Source organism: Podarcis gaigeae (assembly GCF_964106915.1).
Source record: "Podarcis gaigeae genome assembly, chromosome: 3".
Lineage (NCBI taxonomy): Eukaryota > Metazoa > Chordata > Lepidosauria > Squamata > Lacertidae > Podarcis > Podarcis gaigeae.
Window position 1 is genome coordinate 20,863,855 of NC_139680.1, and position 16,796 is coordinate 20,880,650.

Below are 16,796 nucleotides of genomic sequence, written 5' to 3' on the forward strand. Positions count from 1 at the left end.
CGATGTCTGTTGGCATCGGTCGCTGTGATGTTCGGGCTGAAGAAAGCTTTTGAAACTCCCGAACAATTGACCAGGAGGGAGAGAACATGCAAGTCGGGCATGCGTCTCTGCCAGGGTCCTACTCGAGTGTAGGATGAGCTCCTGACAGAGAGACCCACTCTGCAAGCACAGACAGGTCACATTATGTGAAATAAGTTAAAGACACAACCTTTCCTCAGCATGTCATCAAGACCTACTCCTCCCGGTAGGCCTTGCAATGCTGATGAAAACACATGTGGCAGCAGCAGTGGCGTAGCGTGAGGGGTGTAGGGGGGCCGGCCGCACCGGGTGCAACATCTGGGGTTAGGGTTAGGGGGCGCAAATCCACGGTGTGGGGGCGCAAATCCACGGGTTAGAGGGTCAAATTACTTGCCTTGCCCCGGGTGCTGACAACCCACGCTATGCCACTGGGCAGCAGAAGCCTTGTACACTAGCTGGTTGCTGATGGCCTGAGATTAATTTTTAAAAAACTACAAGATACCGTAACTAAATTTTGTTGCAGGACCTGAATGGGGAATCTCAGGCTTGCTGAGATTATATGGTCAGTTTAGTTAAAGAGTGAAAAAATAGTGAGCTGAAACCGAGCAGCTTATATCCCGCCCATCTGGCTGGGTTTCCCCAGCCACCCTGCGTGGCTTCCAACGAAAGATTAAAAATACATTAAAACATCAGTCATTAAAAAATTTCCTAAACAGGGCTGCCTTCAGATGTCTTCTAAACATCAGATAGTTGTTTATTTCTTTGACATCTGATGGGAGGGCGTTTCACAGGGAGGGCACCACTACTGAGAAGGCCCTGTGCCTGGTTCCCTGTAACCTCGCAGTGAGTGAACCAACAGAAGGCCCTTGGAGCTGGACTTCAGTGTCCGGGTTGAACGATGGGGGTGGAGACGCTCCTTTAGGTATACTGGACCAAGGCTTTTTAGGGCTTTAAATAAAGGTCATCCTTTTCCCATCCTTAATGACAATGTGTTGTTGCTGAAACCACAATGCTGAATATTCCAACTGGTGTGTTTTTAACTTGAAACAGGGCTTCCAAACCCAGGGGAGCAATGGCTTCTTGAGCCTCAGAATCTTTCTTGGTAGAAAGTAAGCAGTGAAAAAGAAAATGGGTTGGTTGGTTGTGAATGATCCCCACCCCCCACTTCATCTTTCAATCATCCCAGGGTGGGTTACAGGTTTATATTCAACTCAGTAAAGGTAGAGACACCCCTGACCGTTAGGTCCAGTCACAGACGACTCTGGGGTTGCGGTGCTCATCTTGCTTTACAGGCCGAGGTAGCCGACGTTTGTCTGCAGGCAGCTTCCTGGTCATGTGGCCAGCATGACTAATCCACTTCTGGCGAACCAGAGCAGCACACAGAAACGTCATTTACCTTGCCGCTGGAGCAGTACCTATTTATCTACTTGCACTTTGATGTGCTTTCAAACTGCTAGGTTGGCAGGAGCAAGGACCGAACAATGGGAGCTCACGCTGTCGTGGGGGTTCAAACCGCTGACCTTCCATTCGGCAAGCCCTAGGCTCTGTGGTTTAACCCACAGCGCCACCCGCGTCCCATTCAACTCAATACCCCAATTCTAATTGATAAATTGAAAGGACATTTGTGGGACGTTGGTTCGTGGGTTTAATGATTCCATCTTTCTTTGTTGTTGTTTAGTCATTTAGTCGTGTCCGACCCTTCACGGTCCCATGGACCAGAGCACGCCAGGCACTTCTGTCTTCCACTGCCTCCCGCAGTTTGGTCAGACTCCGGCTGGTAGCTTCGAGAACACTGTCCAACCATCTCGTCCTCTGTCGTCCCCTTCTCCTTGTGCCCTCCATCTTTCCCAGCATCAGGGTCTTTTCCAGGGAGTCTTCTCCTCTCATGAGGTGGCCAAAGTATTGGAGCCTCAGCTTCCGGATCTGTCCTTCCAGTGAGCACTCAGGGCTGATTTCCTTCAGAATGGATAGGTTTGATCTTCTTGCAGTCCATGGGACTCTTTCCTTATAAACTCTTATTTGGGGGCTTCTGCTCATGGCCCTAACTTGGTTTATAATTTTTTTGCCTGCCGAGCAGATGAAGGCAGTGTGTTGCCATAAACCTATAATTGCACGGTCAGCTTTTGCTGTACTCCAATGAGCTCTCCCAGTCTGAAAACCTTTTAAGAAATCATTGCTTACATCAGGTGTGAGTTTGAAACATTCGGCTGATAAAATAATGAGACTGAAGAGGACCCCGACCTCAACCTATTGCCATGTAGAAACTGGCAGGTTTCCCCCCCCACACACACACACACCTTTTTCAAGTAAATGGGATGCTCACACTCAAGAGGGTTGCCACATGGGTTGTCCATCTGGCCTGGGAAAAAGCAGCAGCAGCAGCCTGTCATTTTCCTCTCCCTTAAAAGGATCTTGATATGCAGAAACCTGCAGGTGAAGCTTTTAGTCAAAACCTGCAGGTGACTCCGAACATCACCAGCTGCTAATTGCTATGGAGCAAGCCTCTATTAAAGGAATAACTGCAAGGTCTGATCCAAAAGTTGACAACCTTAGGTGCACACTGATGTTGAAGGCGTTGGTGGAATCACTGTTTCTCAGATTGTCTTATGAAAGCACTTGCAGCCTGGTCCTCTGCATATTTACGCAAAGTATATCAACTTCTTTGCCGGCAAAGAGGTAGAACATAGGGGGGAAAGGGGGGTGCATTGCACATTTCTAATTCTGGCCTCACACACCACTGGCCCATCTCCAGCATGCTGCCCCCCCCCATCCACCAGCAGCATGCAATCTTATTATTCCTCTAAAAGAATACAGCCCTCAACAGGAAGAAAAATGGTGCCCCACGCCTGACCTAAATGTTTAATGCTGGTACATGGATTAAGTTCCCCCTGCTGTAAAGCAGCACAATTTATGGAACCAGCTTTTTTCATGCAAGCCACTGAGCTGCCCTCACATTTTAATAATATCCTGTCACACCTGGTGACCTGAAGGGTAAAGTCTTGCTCCCTATTAGAGACTCCATTAGCCAGGCAGTGGCTCTGAAAGACACTGTTCTTTAGGCAATCGCCTCATCATGCATCAGCTGCGAAACACCTATCCCATCAACATTAGATCCCGCTAGCAGCTTGTGACCAAAATCCAGTGAGTGGCATTAAAGGCTAATTTCAAGATGATGACTGATATCAATGATTTTTCAAGCAAGGAGTGCTTATTCTTAGCCTCCTGCTGGGAATGACTCATTTGCTGTTCCTCTGCTTCCTCATAATATCTCCCCCAATTAGATAGCCAAGCTGTGTAAAAGCAATTTTATTTTTGATGAAAGCTTCGGAGTTTTCTTTTCCCCTTTCCTTTCCTTTTGCACACACCGACGAAATGAAAACGGGTTTAATGAGAGCACCCAGGCCAAGCTGTAGGTACAGTGAGGAGAAAACTCAGACAGCAGACATCGAAAGTAGGTGGATTAACGCTTCAGAAATTTCTAAATGGTGGAACAAGTACATTGTCCTTGACTACAACAATTATTATTTAATGGGGTACTTCAGCAACTGCGGCACCACAAAGGAAAGATGGAGAAAAGGGTTGTCATGTAAATAGAAATTAGCATTCCCTCTCAACAGAGATGGGGCCAAAGTCTGAAGCTTCAGACTGGAATTGCTGTCTTGCTAACATGTGCTCAGGTAAGGATGGCACCCCATATTTTCTTCAGCTGAATTTCCCCCCTTGATTTTGACAGCTGAAGTTACGGCGGGGGGTTTCGTAAACAGCTGCATTAGGAACCCCTCCCCTTAACACACACACACACACACACACACACAAACATACAGAGTGTCGTTGTTTCTCTTCCCTACTGCCCTCGAAGGCTCTGAACTGCTATATGCCACAATAGTTTACATCAGTAAAAATCACCATTCGAAAATAATCTCTGGGCATACTTAGATCAAGCACCAAAAGTGCTGGGGCAGGGGGTTGCAGTGTTTTTACAACACACATCAGTTAAGGCTCCCATAATGACTTTCCTGTAGGTAACAAAGGAGGAAGTCCCTGTCCAAAGATTTACAACCTAAAAAGATATGGCACAAAACAGGAAGGGGTGGGGAAGGAAGAGGCAAACAAGCAGGTTTGATGGAACAGCATTGCACCCTTCCAACAGCGGTGGTAGGGCATGGCAGACCCTCCAAGTGTCCCTATTTTCCAGGGACGTCCTTGATTTAGAGAAGCCATCCTGGTTTCTGATTTGATCCCGGTATGTCCCACTTTTCCTTAGGATGTCCCTATTTTCATTAGAGAAACGTTGGTGGGTATGGAGTTCTCTGATCCGCAAGCCGTCTGAAGGCAATCCTGTTTACGGAAGATTTTTTTCTAAAAAAAATGTTTCATGTTTTATTATGTTTTTATATATGTTGGAAGCTGCCCAGAGTGGCTGGGGCAACCCAGTAAGATTTGTGGGGTATAAATAGTAAAATTATCATTATGGGTTTTTTCCCAAATATTTTTCATTAATTTTCCAAATTTAACACAACACAAAATAACAAACAAACATATAAACCAGAAAAACAAACATACATCCAAAACTTCTTACAGTTAAAAATCCAAATTGCATTCCATTATTGGGTGACTTCCTCAAATCCTTCCTAACTGATTTTCATTAAATCTCATTTTAGCAATTTTCCAATAGCCACTTTCTAATAAAATTAACTTGTTCAAATTACTAACTTCCTTTCTTTTCATAATATTCTCAATCCATCATCTTATACAGTAAAATTATCATTATGGAATGGGACATCCCTATTTTCATCGGAGAAATGTTGGAGGCCACACATCACTTTACGCTTGTTTAAAATGAATTGCATTTGCCATTTTACTGCCTACTCGTTCTGTTTGGAGGGTTCAATTTGGAGCTCTTTGCAATCTCTTTTTGCTTTAATGACCTCAACATCATTAGCGTTGTTTATGAAGCACTTAAAAAGAACAGGTCCCCATACCAATGGGACAGATCCATGTTCAAAGAGATGGGCTCCCCGCTGTTACATATTGTTTTGGTCTGAGTCATGTTGACTCGCGATAATGGGTGATGCTTGTATCTCAGTCATTATTCACCAGATCCATAAGGCAGATGAAAACTCTTCACTCCGAGAGAACTGCAGTGTGTTTAAAGAGGGTTAATGGAGAGAAGTTTCCTTTTCATATAGTAGGCATTATTACTTTTGAGTGGTGCTTTTTCAATTAGCCAAAACAGCTGCCTGCCAAAGCTGCATTATCAAACCATTTATGTAAGCTGTCTGCAAAAAACTCTTGGGAAGCAGGTGGAGAAAGAGTCATTTCTTCCCCCCACCCTCATATACATAATGAAGGATTCAAGTCCTTGCCGATTATGTTGCTTTTAAAAACCCAGAAACAGAATACTACATCTTGTAGCTTAAGGAAAGTGACTTGAAAATGGATTCCACTGGGTTCCACAAAGAACAATGGTACTTTGGTTATACAGTGGTACCTCAGGTTAAGTACTTAATTCGTTCCGGAGGTCCGTTCTTAACCTAAAACTGTTCTTAACCTGAAGCACCAATTTAGCTAATGGGGCCTCCAGCTGCCGCTGCGCCACCGGAGCACAATTTCTGTCCTCATCCTGAAGCAAAGTTCTTAACCCGAGGTACTATTTCTGGGTTAGCGGAGTCTGTAGCCTGAAGCGTATGTAACCTGAAGCGTATGTAACCCAAGGTACCACAGTATGTACAATCAAGCATCACTGGATTCAATGAGATATTCAGAACATGGTCCATTAAACTGCCTATTCTGTTGATGCTGTGATGAATTGCCGTTCACTTTGGAGACCAAAATCCAATAGTTCAGTGAATATTTTTCTGATATTGGGTGGTAAATTGAGGCAAAGCAGAGAGGAATATGACATTATCATAATCCACATTTTATTGTGCTTTTAGAATGTTTGTTGTGTTTTACTTCCCCCAGTTTCACCCACTGCAACAATACTGTTAGGTAGCCAGGTTTTTTTTAGCAAGACGTGAGAGGCCAAGTCTATGCCATTTGCTTTTGGGGGACTGTTGCTATCCTAATATCTAGCGCAGTCTAGGGTCATCAGCTGACCTTGAAAAAAGGTAGCCTGACCTGTTCTTGTGGCATCAATGGTAGGATGAGGGGCAGAAAGTCCTCAGGCGATTCTTTTGTTGACCGGATTGAGTTAAGCATCATCAAGCAAAATCTAAACACCGAATTACTATTAAAGGTATGGTGACAGGGACCAGTTCAGAACTTGGTGATCCTGGCCTTTTCTGTTTGTACACACTGCATTGCTACCCCCTTAATGAGCAAGAGATTACAAAAACTGTCATAAATCTCCAGTAATCATCTCTCGTCACAAAGAAGCATGCAACACATGTTCTCCACCCCTAAGCTACAGCCCATCCCTTGAAGATGCCATTTTCCAAAATGGCGTTCATTCACCCTCCCAAAGAACCAACACACTATTTCACTATCATCAGTTTGTTACACCCTGAAATCTATATTCTGGTATAAATTTAATGCGTGCAAGTGTGTTGAACTAAAAGTGAACTGTTCTGGAAGCTTTGCTGATGCCATTTTGGTAGTCAAGATAACCCCACAATTGATTGCTAGCAATGAGCTCGTGTGTGTTTATATACACTAGCTTTGATATTCACTAATTGGCTTACTTTGATGTTATCCTTATCTGCGAGGCTTGGGGTCCTGGGATCTGAGTCCAGGCAGGGAAGCTAGCTGTCAGTTTGCATTTCTTAGTGCAGGAAGCATTTGTAGAGATCTTTCCTATTCTAATTAATTCAAGAGGGTTCTGGGAGCTTTTCCGAGTGAAAGAAACTTCATGATGTTTAGGTTATTCCTTCAGAGAAGCTGAGTGCAGCTGGTTTAAACTAGTTCTCTTATCTCAGCTATGAGGTCATGCTGATTATATAAGTAGGGCCAGAAGGAGCCTTCATTTCACTTTCTCTTTCTTTCTCTCTCTTTCCCTTCTGGTGTGGTGTTCTGTACATAGTATGCGTAGTGTTAAGGTTTAGTCTTATTATAAGTTATTGTAAGTTAAGTTAAGCCTATTGCAACTGGATTTCTTATGGACAGTGCCAAGCCTGAATGTATTACAGTGGTACCTTGGGTTACATACGCTTCAGGTTACATACGCTTCAGGTTACAGACTCCGCTAATCCAGAAATAGTACCTCAGGTGAAGAACTTTGCTTCAGGATGAGAATAAAAATCGTGCTCCGGTAGCATGGCAGCAGCAGGAGGCCCCATTAGCTAAAGTGGTGCTTCAGGTTAAGAACAGTTTCAAATTAAGAACGGACCTCCAGAACGAATTAAGTACTTAACCCAAGGTACCACTGTATGCTCATTTGCCTTCAGTAGCAGTAAAGCTCTTCTAGATGAAATATAATTGCCTCTGATCTATTTTTGGGACTCCTGCAACATGTTTAACTTGTTACTCTGCTAACTATACATTGGAATCTACTCTGGGTCAATCCTGAGTAGACTTTCAATGACACTATCTGTAAGGTTTGTGTATTTGCCACCAATGCCCTCATCTTGCCTGGTGAAATGATGTATGCTGCTTTGTGTATAAAGACTGGATGCATGTCTGCTTGGGCACGGACAAACCATCTCCTTGCTGTGGTGTCCATGCCACACATTTATAGGCTGAGAGACCTGGAAGGCTGCATTGCTGTAAGTTTACATCTTAATACAGCACTAGAAGTGATCACTCTGGCGTCATTGGCATCCTTCTTCAATACACCTGCACCCAACCACTCCCACAAAGCCCCCTTTTAGGCCTGTGGATAGGACAGCAAGTCCCAAACTAGGTCCTACAGGAAGATAACAGGTAGCCATTATGTGAAATGAGGACTACAGGTGTATTTTAACCTGTTAATGATGGCTACCCATATTTTCTTGTTCTACATCATGTATTCTGTCTCATTGCTGCCATGCATGGAATTTCCAAAAATGTCTATTTACAGGGACAGGATTATAGGTCCTGCCACACCTACAGGGATGGAAACCCTCAATGGTGTTATATTGCAGCAAATGGTAAGAGCTTTCTGAATGGTAGGTCAACATAATGCTAATTCTCCCAATTTTTTTTTTTTTTTGGGGGGGGGGAATACCATTGAGGCTGATCCACAGAAATTTTATAGCAGTTTGGCTACAGTCAAAATGAAATTCATTGACCACAGTGACATAGCAAATATACAGACTGTAGATACAGTCTTTCAGAATGAATGCAAAGTGCATTGAAATGTATCATAGGAGCTTGACTCTATCATGCGATGAATTTCCTTCTTTTTTTTCTCCCCCTCCCCCTCCCAATATGCCGACAGATTTGAGGAAAACATTTTTTAGTAAGCACAGCTGCTATCAATTTGGGTAATGATAGTCCGTCACCATTTTTTTGTTTTGTTTTTGCTTGTGTTTGTGCAAACAAAGCAAGCAAATTCTCTTGCAGAACAAATAATGCTTAATTTTAATTCACAAGCTACTTGTATACAATGCACGGTCAGGGCATTATTATTTTTTAAATTGCTGACCTCTATGCCACAAAACTGAAGTAGGCAATTTCTGAAAACTTTTCATCTTTCCATTAAAACTCCACATAGATATATTTGTTCTGACTATTGTAGCTATGAAATTAACTCTGGTTAGTATTGCAGATTGTACCACTATATTTACCAATTTTCTGAAGAGTTCCGCATCCACTTTCAAGGTTGCTGATGTGTTGGCTAGCGAATTAGTCAAGCCAGCTACTTTTCTTTCTTTTTAACCCTCTTCTTCATTAGTCCATAGTGAAAGTTTAAATGCTGAATTCAAAGCCTATCTTTTTACCAGTTGGGGGTAATTTTATGGCTTATGCTAAAAGAACTGTGACTATTTATAACCCCAGACCTCATTAGTTGAAAAAAGGGGGGGAAACACCTGTGGCTTGGTTTTTCCTATAGCTCAGCTGAATTGCTATAGTCAGTTATAAAAGGCAGTTCTATCTTTCACGACTAAGCCCTGTTCCTGTGAAATAGTTTCTTACGAAATATCATTTAAGTTGTTCATTTATTTAAGTGTCTAGTCTGCACAAAATCCAAACACGCTTAATACCGTATTTTTCGCCCTGTAGGACGCACCGGCCCATAGGACGCACCTAGTTTTTTTGGGGGGAAATAAAGAAAAAAAATTATCCCCCCCCCCCAGCCGCGGGGGAAGCCTGAGCTTTTAAAAACGCACCTACTGTAGTTTTTAGAGGAGAAAAGGATATCTGCCCGAAGCGCGGGGCGGGGCGCTCTGCTTCAGTGCACCCCACGCTCCGGGCAGCAGGCTGCTGTCTGCAGCCTAGGGAGCCCTGCGGAAACTCCCGCGGGCTCCCCAGGCTTGCTGATAGCTTCCTGAAGCCTGGAGAGCGAGAGGGGTCGGTGCGCACCGACCCCTCTCGCTCTCCAAGCTTCAGCGAAAGCCTGCATTCGCCCCATAGGACACACACAGATTTCCCCTTCATTTTTGGAGGGGGAAAAGTGCATCCTATAGGGTGAAAAATACGGGGTGTGTGTGTGTGTGTGTGTGTGTGTGTGTGTGTGTATATATATATATATATATATATATATATATATATATATAGTACCTAATATTAGCATGTGTTTGCTAACTGAGCACTAAAATGCCTGTGAAAGAAAGCAATATGACTTGGCTTTTGGGAAAGTTTAGAATTTAGCTGATCCTGGGTTGGGGCTAGTGGTTGGAGGAATGAGAGAGTTCCTTGGAAAGCAGTTACCTGAAAATGTGTTGCCATGTATACTGAACACAAAGAAGTCACTATCTAGAGCAGGGTCTCCAGCTGCTTTTGGACTACAACTCCCATCATCCCTGACCACTGGTCTTGCTAGCTAGGGATGATGGGGGTTGTTGTCCAAAAACAGCTGAAGACCCAAGGTTGGGTAACACTGATCCAGAGGAATGATGAGAAACCTAGTGCCCTCCAGATGTTGTTGGACTACAACTCCCATAACCTGACCATTTGCTGTGCAGGCTGGGAATGATGGGAGTTGGAGGCCACTAATATAGGGCAGGGATGGTGAACTATGGCCCTCCAGAAGTTGTTGAACTGCAACTCCCATCTTCCCTGGCCATTGACCATGCTATCTTGGGCGATGGGAGTTGTTCAGCAACATATGCAAGGTCAAAGATTCTCCACATCTGTCCTAAGGGGAAAGCAATGAAAAAAGAGTGCATGGATCCAACTTATAAATGTGAGCTAACTCACATCCTTTTTGCTCTCTCAGACCTGCTACCCTCTATGAGTAGCTAGCAAGCATTGCCTTTATGGTATTGTCTAATTGCTTTGCCATGGAACCATATAAAAAATGGCTTGCTACCGTGCCACAAAACGTCTTCACAGTTGGTGCAATAGTGATAGGGTGAACCTTGTGTTCCACCTTAAATTCAGCACTTACCATATGCCCATGAGTCCTCATCTTTCTTGCATGCTTAAAGGATAATTTAACTGGGTCAAAACTGCATACTGTGCTAGATGTGGAGTGTGTAACGAATCTAGACAATATTGTAAAAATCTATAATGGTATCTCTCTCTAAAATAATAATAATAATCTTTCATTATCAGCAGGACATGCTTCTCTCCTCAGCTTAATTAATCATTTCACAGTCCATTTGAACATTCTGTCCAAGTAGCCCATGGAACAGTCCCATAGCAGATGTGATTTAAAGCCTAGAGCCGAAAAAGAGGTCATTCTAAAATAATCAAGGAGGAAGCAGAGTTTTCAAAATGGATCCACTCAAGACTATAACATGCTGATGAAGGGTTGGGGGATTGTACAAACTAACTGCAATCTCTCTCTTTAAAAACCAAAGTTTCTTATAACCTTAATGCATATTTACAAGGCAACAAAAAACAGCGAAACTCTGCAATTCTAATCATGTCTAAATGGAAGTAATTCTGATCGAATACAATGAAGTTCACTCTCAGGAAAGTGGGGTTAGCGTTGGGGGGGGGGGAGGGAATCACAGAAGCCAAAATCCAAGTTTAGGGCCAGTACTCTTTGGTGAGAGAATCCTAGCAGAGTTTTTACATGGCCAAACATGCAGTAAAGTGTGGAAGTCTGGGCTTTAAAACCTTTAAATGTGCCCTTTCCAGTGAATTCCTAAGTATTTCACTTAAAATCTCCTTCCAAAGTTTGGCACTTCCCCAGCATAGAAAAAGACCACACATTTGGCAAATTCACGGAATCACTCAACAAAATCCGCCTATAACAATTAAAGTAATGTTGTATAACATTCCCAGATTAATTTTGTTACTTTGAGCCCAGCTCTCCAATCCATTAAGGTCATCCCCATAATGTCTTCTGCTACATCAGCTATCCCTCCCAGTTTGGTGTCAAATTTGATGAACATCCTCTCAAAACTGTGGGCTGATTTAGCCTACAGTAAGGAGTACAGGCTAACAGTGCAGTCCTAGCCAGGTTTGCCCAGGTCCCATTGAGTTCAAAGGGTACCTGATAAGCAGGTATAGGATTCCAGCCTCAGTCCCATAATAGCACATAATTCCCTTCCCTGCGTTATTTCATTTCTTTTCTGATATATTTTATTGATAATTCTTTCTACTGAAATAATTCTTGCCCATCTGATGTTTGCTGTAAGTCCTGTTATGCAATGCCTATAATATTTAGAAAAAGGAGCAGAAATAGTGTATTTGAACCACACTCAAGTGTCTGCAGAAAATGGTAGTTTCAAATCATCCCCACAACCGATACTTCCATGAACAGGACTTGTTCAGATTTGACTGGAGACAAATAAATTCCCTAGGTCCCCAAAAATCAAAGAAACATTCCAGACCAGTGTATTTCAACACTGTTAATAGTATGTATGATTACTTAATTGATCATTAATAAAACACCCAGGGTTGATTGACTATAATCCTTTACTTGCTTGACAACTCTAATTAAAAGCCAGTGAAAGTTCTCAAAGAGTTCATACCGTACATCTCAAGGGAAATGAATGATCAAACGTGGCTCAGAAGTAGGAGATACCCTATTTGTTTTACCTTCAGTTACATTTCGAGTTTATGGTAAATGTTAGGGTTAGTTTATATTAATGTTACTAGAACCAAATTTGGGTGGAGGTGAAATACTAAGACACAGAAAATAACCATTTTATTGTTTTAAAAAAGAAGGATGGGGCTGGGATTGGTTGAGCAAGGACAAGAAACAAACACATGCTGAAGAATGCCACCCATCTCCACCAAACACTTTCTAATAGAATATATATATATATATATATATATATATATATATATATATATATAATAGTTGTGCATCTTAAGACTTCCCCACCGTGATTAGAGAGTGTTGTGTGGGGTGAGATCATTACAGCTCCCCTCCCGCTCCCCTTGTATTCTCCTTATATATGGTGTTGCAATTAATAGTTGCAGCAATATGGAGACAGTCTGGCTAGCTTTCTGAGACACTGTTCTGAGCTACAGATCTACGTAAATCTCTACAAATCAGTTTTGGACAACCAAGTCTGCTCTTCAGGAATTTGTAGCTGCTTCAACCCGATCCAGACAAGGGCACAAATTGGTTCATTCAGGATTTGGCAAAATGCAGTGCACAGCCCTAATATTTCTCTCCCTCTTCCCCAAAGTATTATCCAAACTGCTGCTTATCAACATGCCTTTTTCCAGAGAGATGCCTCTTAATGTAGCAATTCCCAGGCAACAACCTTCTTGCACAGCCCCAATTAAGGGAAGGCTCTCCCCTCTTCAGGGGAAATGAAAAGAAGCAAATGGTTGACAGCAACCAGCCAACTGGTTTTTCTTAAATGTTTAGGACTCAGAGAGGGGCAATATTCCTCTTTTTTTGAAAATCCAAAATAATCTCAGAAATCCATGTACCCCGGAAAAAACTTTTTTACGCTTCCTAAAAGTTGCTAACAATTTGCATGTATTTACATATGTGTGGGGGTTATCCCTAATTTCTAAAATATCAAAACAATCTTTTCCCTGGTTTAGCTTCCCCCCAAATCCCTGAGTGAAATTCTGTGAACATTCACTGAAGAATGTTACTCTGAAACTTTAAAGAAGTGTCATCCCTGGTTGCCTGTTTGAGAATGAAACATTCATACTGTGGGGTTTGAGCACTGGAAATGAGAAATGGAAGCTCCATGACAGGTGCTCTGGAAAAGATCCTGGCTAGGTCCTTAAAGAATTACCGCCAATCAGGGTAGACAATTCTGAGCTACATAGACCAGTGATATGACCATACCCTCCAACATTTCTCTGATGTAAATAGGGACGTCTTAAGGAAAAGCAGGACATTCTGGGATCAAATCAGAAACTGGGACAGCTTCTGTAAATCAGGGACTTTCCCTGGAAAATAAGGATACTTGGAGGGTCTGTATGATTTGGTCTATAAGGCAGCTTCATAAATAATATCCATGCCATGCAGAGTCTGTTCTCATCTTCAGAAACGTAAGAACAGCTAACAAAAGATCTCATTTCCCCTTGGCATCATTTAGAGGGCTTTGCATAACCCTGCTGCAAATAAGGAAGAAATTACAGGTTGGCAGATATTTGCCCATTTCTTGCCTAGGTTTAGTCCTTTTGTAAATGTTTTGTCCCATCTTTGGCACATATTTTGACACGGTATGTGCCTTCAAAAGCTTCCAAGGCACCAATCACATTACAGCTGCTCTTTTCTTGGCAAAGTACCCAGGAGACCTGCCACGTTAATTGGTATCCTTTCCTTTCATCTTGTCACATCAGTCTAAAGCTAATATACATGATTCAAGTTTACCCACATTTTGTACTTCCAGGGTTGTTGTGTTGGCATCCATGGAAGACTTCCTGATGTATTTATGTGTGCCTGGGCTCCATATGCTCGTTTAAACATCAAATGTCTGGAAACATAAATCCTGGGGCAAAGGAGAAGGCAACCAGCACACAACCAGGCCTCATGGCATTCCAGCAGATGTGTAAGGCTATAGGCAGTCAAACAACCTCCTCTGTGCTCCCATTACACAATTTCACACATTACATGTGAAATTCTCATCTAAAATAGCCATCAAGAGTCTGTGTGCGGCTGTGGTGCAGAAAATATGCTGTGGTACTATCATTGCTCAGCGGTACCCACTTTTGAACACTCTGCTCATGAATTTGCAGCGTTATTGAGCCAGGATAGTGCCATGGAGCAGAGAAGGTTTGTTCTGATACGTTTCCTTCTCCCTCTTGGCTTGCTAGCTGAAAGTAAGCAAAAACAATCTTCAGAATTACTGCCAAGTTTCATCTGAACTAGGTCAGAGTGCGGTTGGAAAAAAAAGTGCTGTGGTAAAGAGGAATGGGAGGTTGTCTGTCAACGAAGTGGCCTCAGAAATGTAGAATAAGCCTAAGGGGAGGCCGGGGAGCGCTGCACAGCAAGTGACAACTGCGTATGCCAAGTTGGCCTGGCTCCTCTAAGAACATAGTGGACTGTTTGTTTTATAATTTTTTGTTAATTTTAACATATTAATTATCATTCATACAACAAAAATTCCACTTCTTATACAATCTTTTTGGACTTCCATCAGCACCTCTGATGATCCTCCATTCTGATCACTTATTCTGCATTTCTTAAATTCATATTGCCTTTAATTATCTTAGCTAACAGTTCTCCTCATTACCTTTTTTGCAATATTTCAAATAATTCACCTTACAAAACTTCTTGCAAACCTACAAGCGTAATCTGATCATCACAATTACTTTTCAAATAGTCCGTAAATTTACACCAGTCTTCTGTGAATCTCTGGTCCCGCGGGTTTTGAATTCTTCCTGTTAATTTGTCTAATTCTGCATAGTCCATCAGTTTCATCCTCCATTCTTCTTTTGTTGGTAATTCTTCTTGCTTCCAATTTTGTGGCAATAATATTCTTGCTGCCATCATTGCATATAAAAATAGTTTACAATCCTTTCTTTTTATATCATCTCCTACAATGCCAAGTAAAAATGCTTCTGATTACATCATGGACTGTTTGAACGGACTGAAAAGATGGATATATAAATCTGTCAAGGTTTCAGGGTTTTCAGTTTGAATCATATGCCACAATTTTATGTATCTAGCGCAAAGAAAGAGTTTACCCCTACACCTCTTCATCTTCTGTTAGCACTGCAAGTTGATGGTATCTTGTCGTCTTTCCATCTTTGGTCTAGTAACATCCTAGCTGCTGTTGTAGCATACATAAATAGCTTTTTCCATTCTTTTGGAAAGTCTTGACCTATAATACCTATCAAGAAGGGGCTTCTGGTCTTTTAACAAAAGTTGTCTTAAACATTCTTTTCATTTCATTATAAATCATTTCCCAAATGTTTTTGATTATTTTGTGATTCCACCACACGTGATAAAACATGCCCTCCAAGATACCAACGAAAGAAGAATGGCAAGAAAAACTGATGGAGTATGCTGAAATGGCAAAACTAACTGGAGAACTAAGAGACAAAGACAACAGAGATTTCAAGCAGGGCTGGGAACCGTTTATGTTGTACTTACAGAAACATTGTAAAGAAGTGGACTCACTAGCAGGGTTTGAGTAAACACTTACAATTAAGAATAGAAGTATAAAAGTTAAGCTGAAATAATCGGGAAATAAAGCATAAGATGCAATGTGGAAAAAATATGGTACAAAAATGGATTGCAACAATATTTAACTAAAAGATTATAAAGTTAAAGTAGAATAAAACAGGCAGGAGAAGTAAATATTTAGTGAACCAGAAGAGGAAGCTGAGGGAAGTCATGGGAGAGGGAGGGGGAGACAGGGATTTATATATTCTTTTTGTGATAATGATTGTGTTGAATATAAAATTGTAAAACTTAATAAAAACTATTCTAAAAAAGTACTGCAAGTCAAAGGTGGGCAAAAACTAGAAGAGCAGAACACAGTTGGATGGCATGGCATAGCATGGCACCTATAAATGCAGAGCTATAATCACTGTGCCAGTCATTGTTCACCATATCATAGTGGATGGTTTGGACCTTCACCAATCAGCAATGGGCTTGCCACTGCGACGTGTGGGGCTTACAGATTCTGGGTGCTCCGATGTGGAATGCACACGACATTCAGGAAAACCTGGTCATGTTTAAAGCATGAGCCTAACTACAATCCTTTGGAAGGAAGTTCCATTGAAATCAAATGGGAATTAGTTTTAAGCAAGTCCTTAGCATGCTTATAGTACTTGATAGAACTTTCTAGTAAACTTGGAAGTATTAAGGTAAAAGGTAAAGGACGCCTGGATGGTTAAGTCCAGTCAAAGGCGACTAGGGGTTGCAGCGCTCATCTCACTTTCAGGCCGAGGGAGCCGGCATTTGCCCACAGACAGCTTTCTGGGCCATGTGGCCAGTATGTCTAAACCACTTCTGGCACAATGGAACACTGTGACAGAAACCAGAGTGCACGGAAATGCATTTACCTTCCTGCCACAGCAGTACCTATTTATCTACTTGCACTGATGTGCTTTCCAACTGATAGGTTGGCAGGAGCTGGGACAGAGCAACAGGAGCTCACCCTGTTGCGAGGATTTGAACTGCCGACCTTCTGACTGGTAAGCCCAAGAGGCTCAGTGGTTTAGACCACAGCGCCACCTTGGACCACGGTACCATTGCCAAGAAAAATTGCTTTATGAAATACAATAAATCAATAAAAAAATTATTTCAGTAGATCTGAATTCTAAAGGCCATGATCTGAAGGCCCATGATACAGCTACTTTGCTGAAGCTAAGCTGTT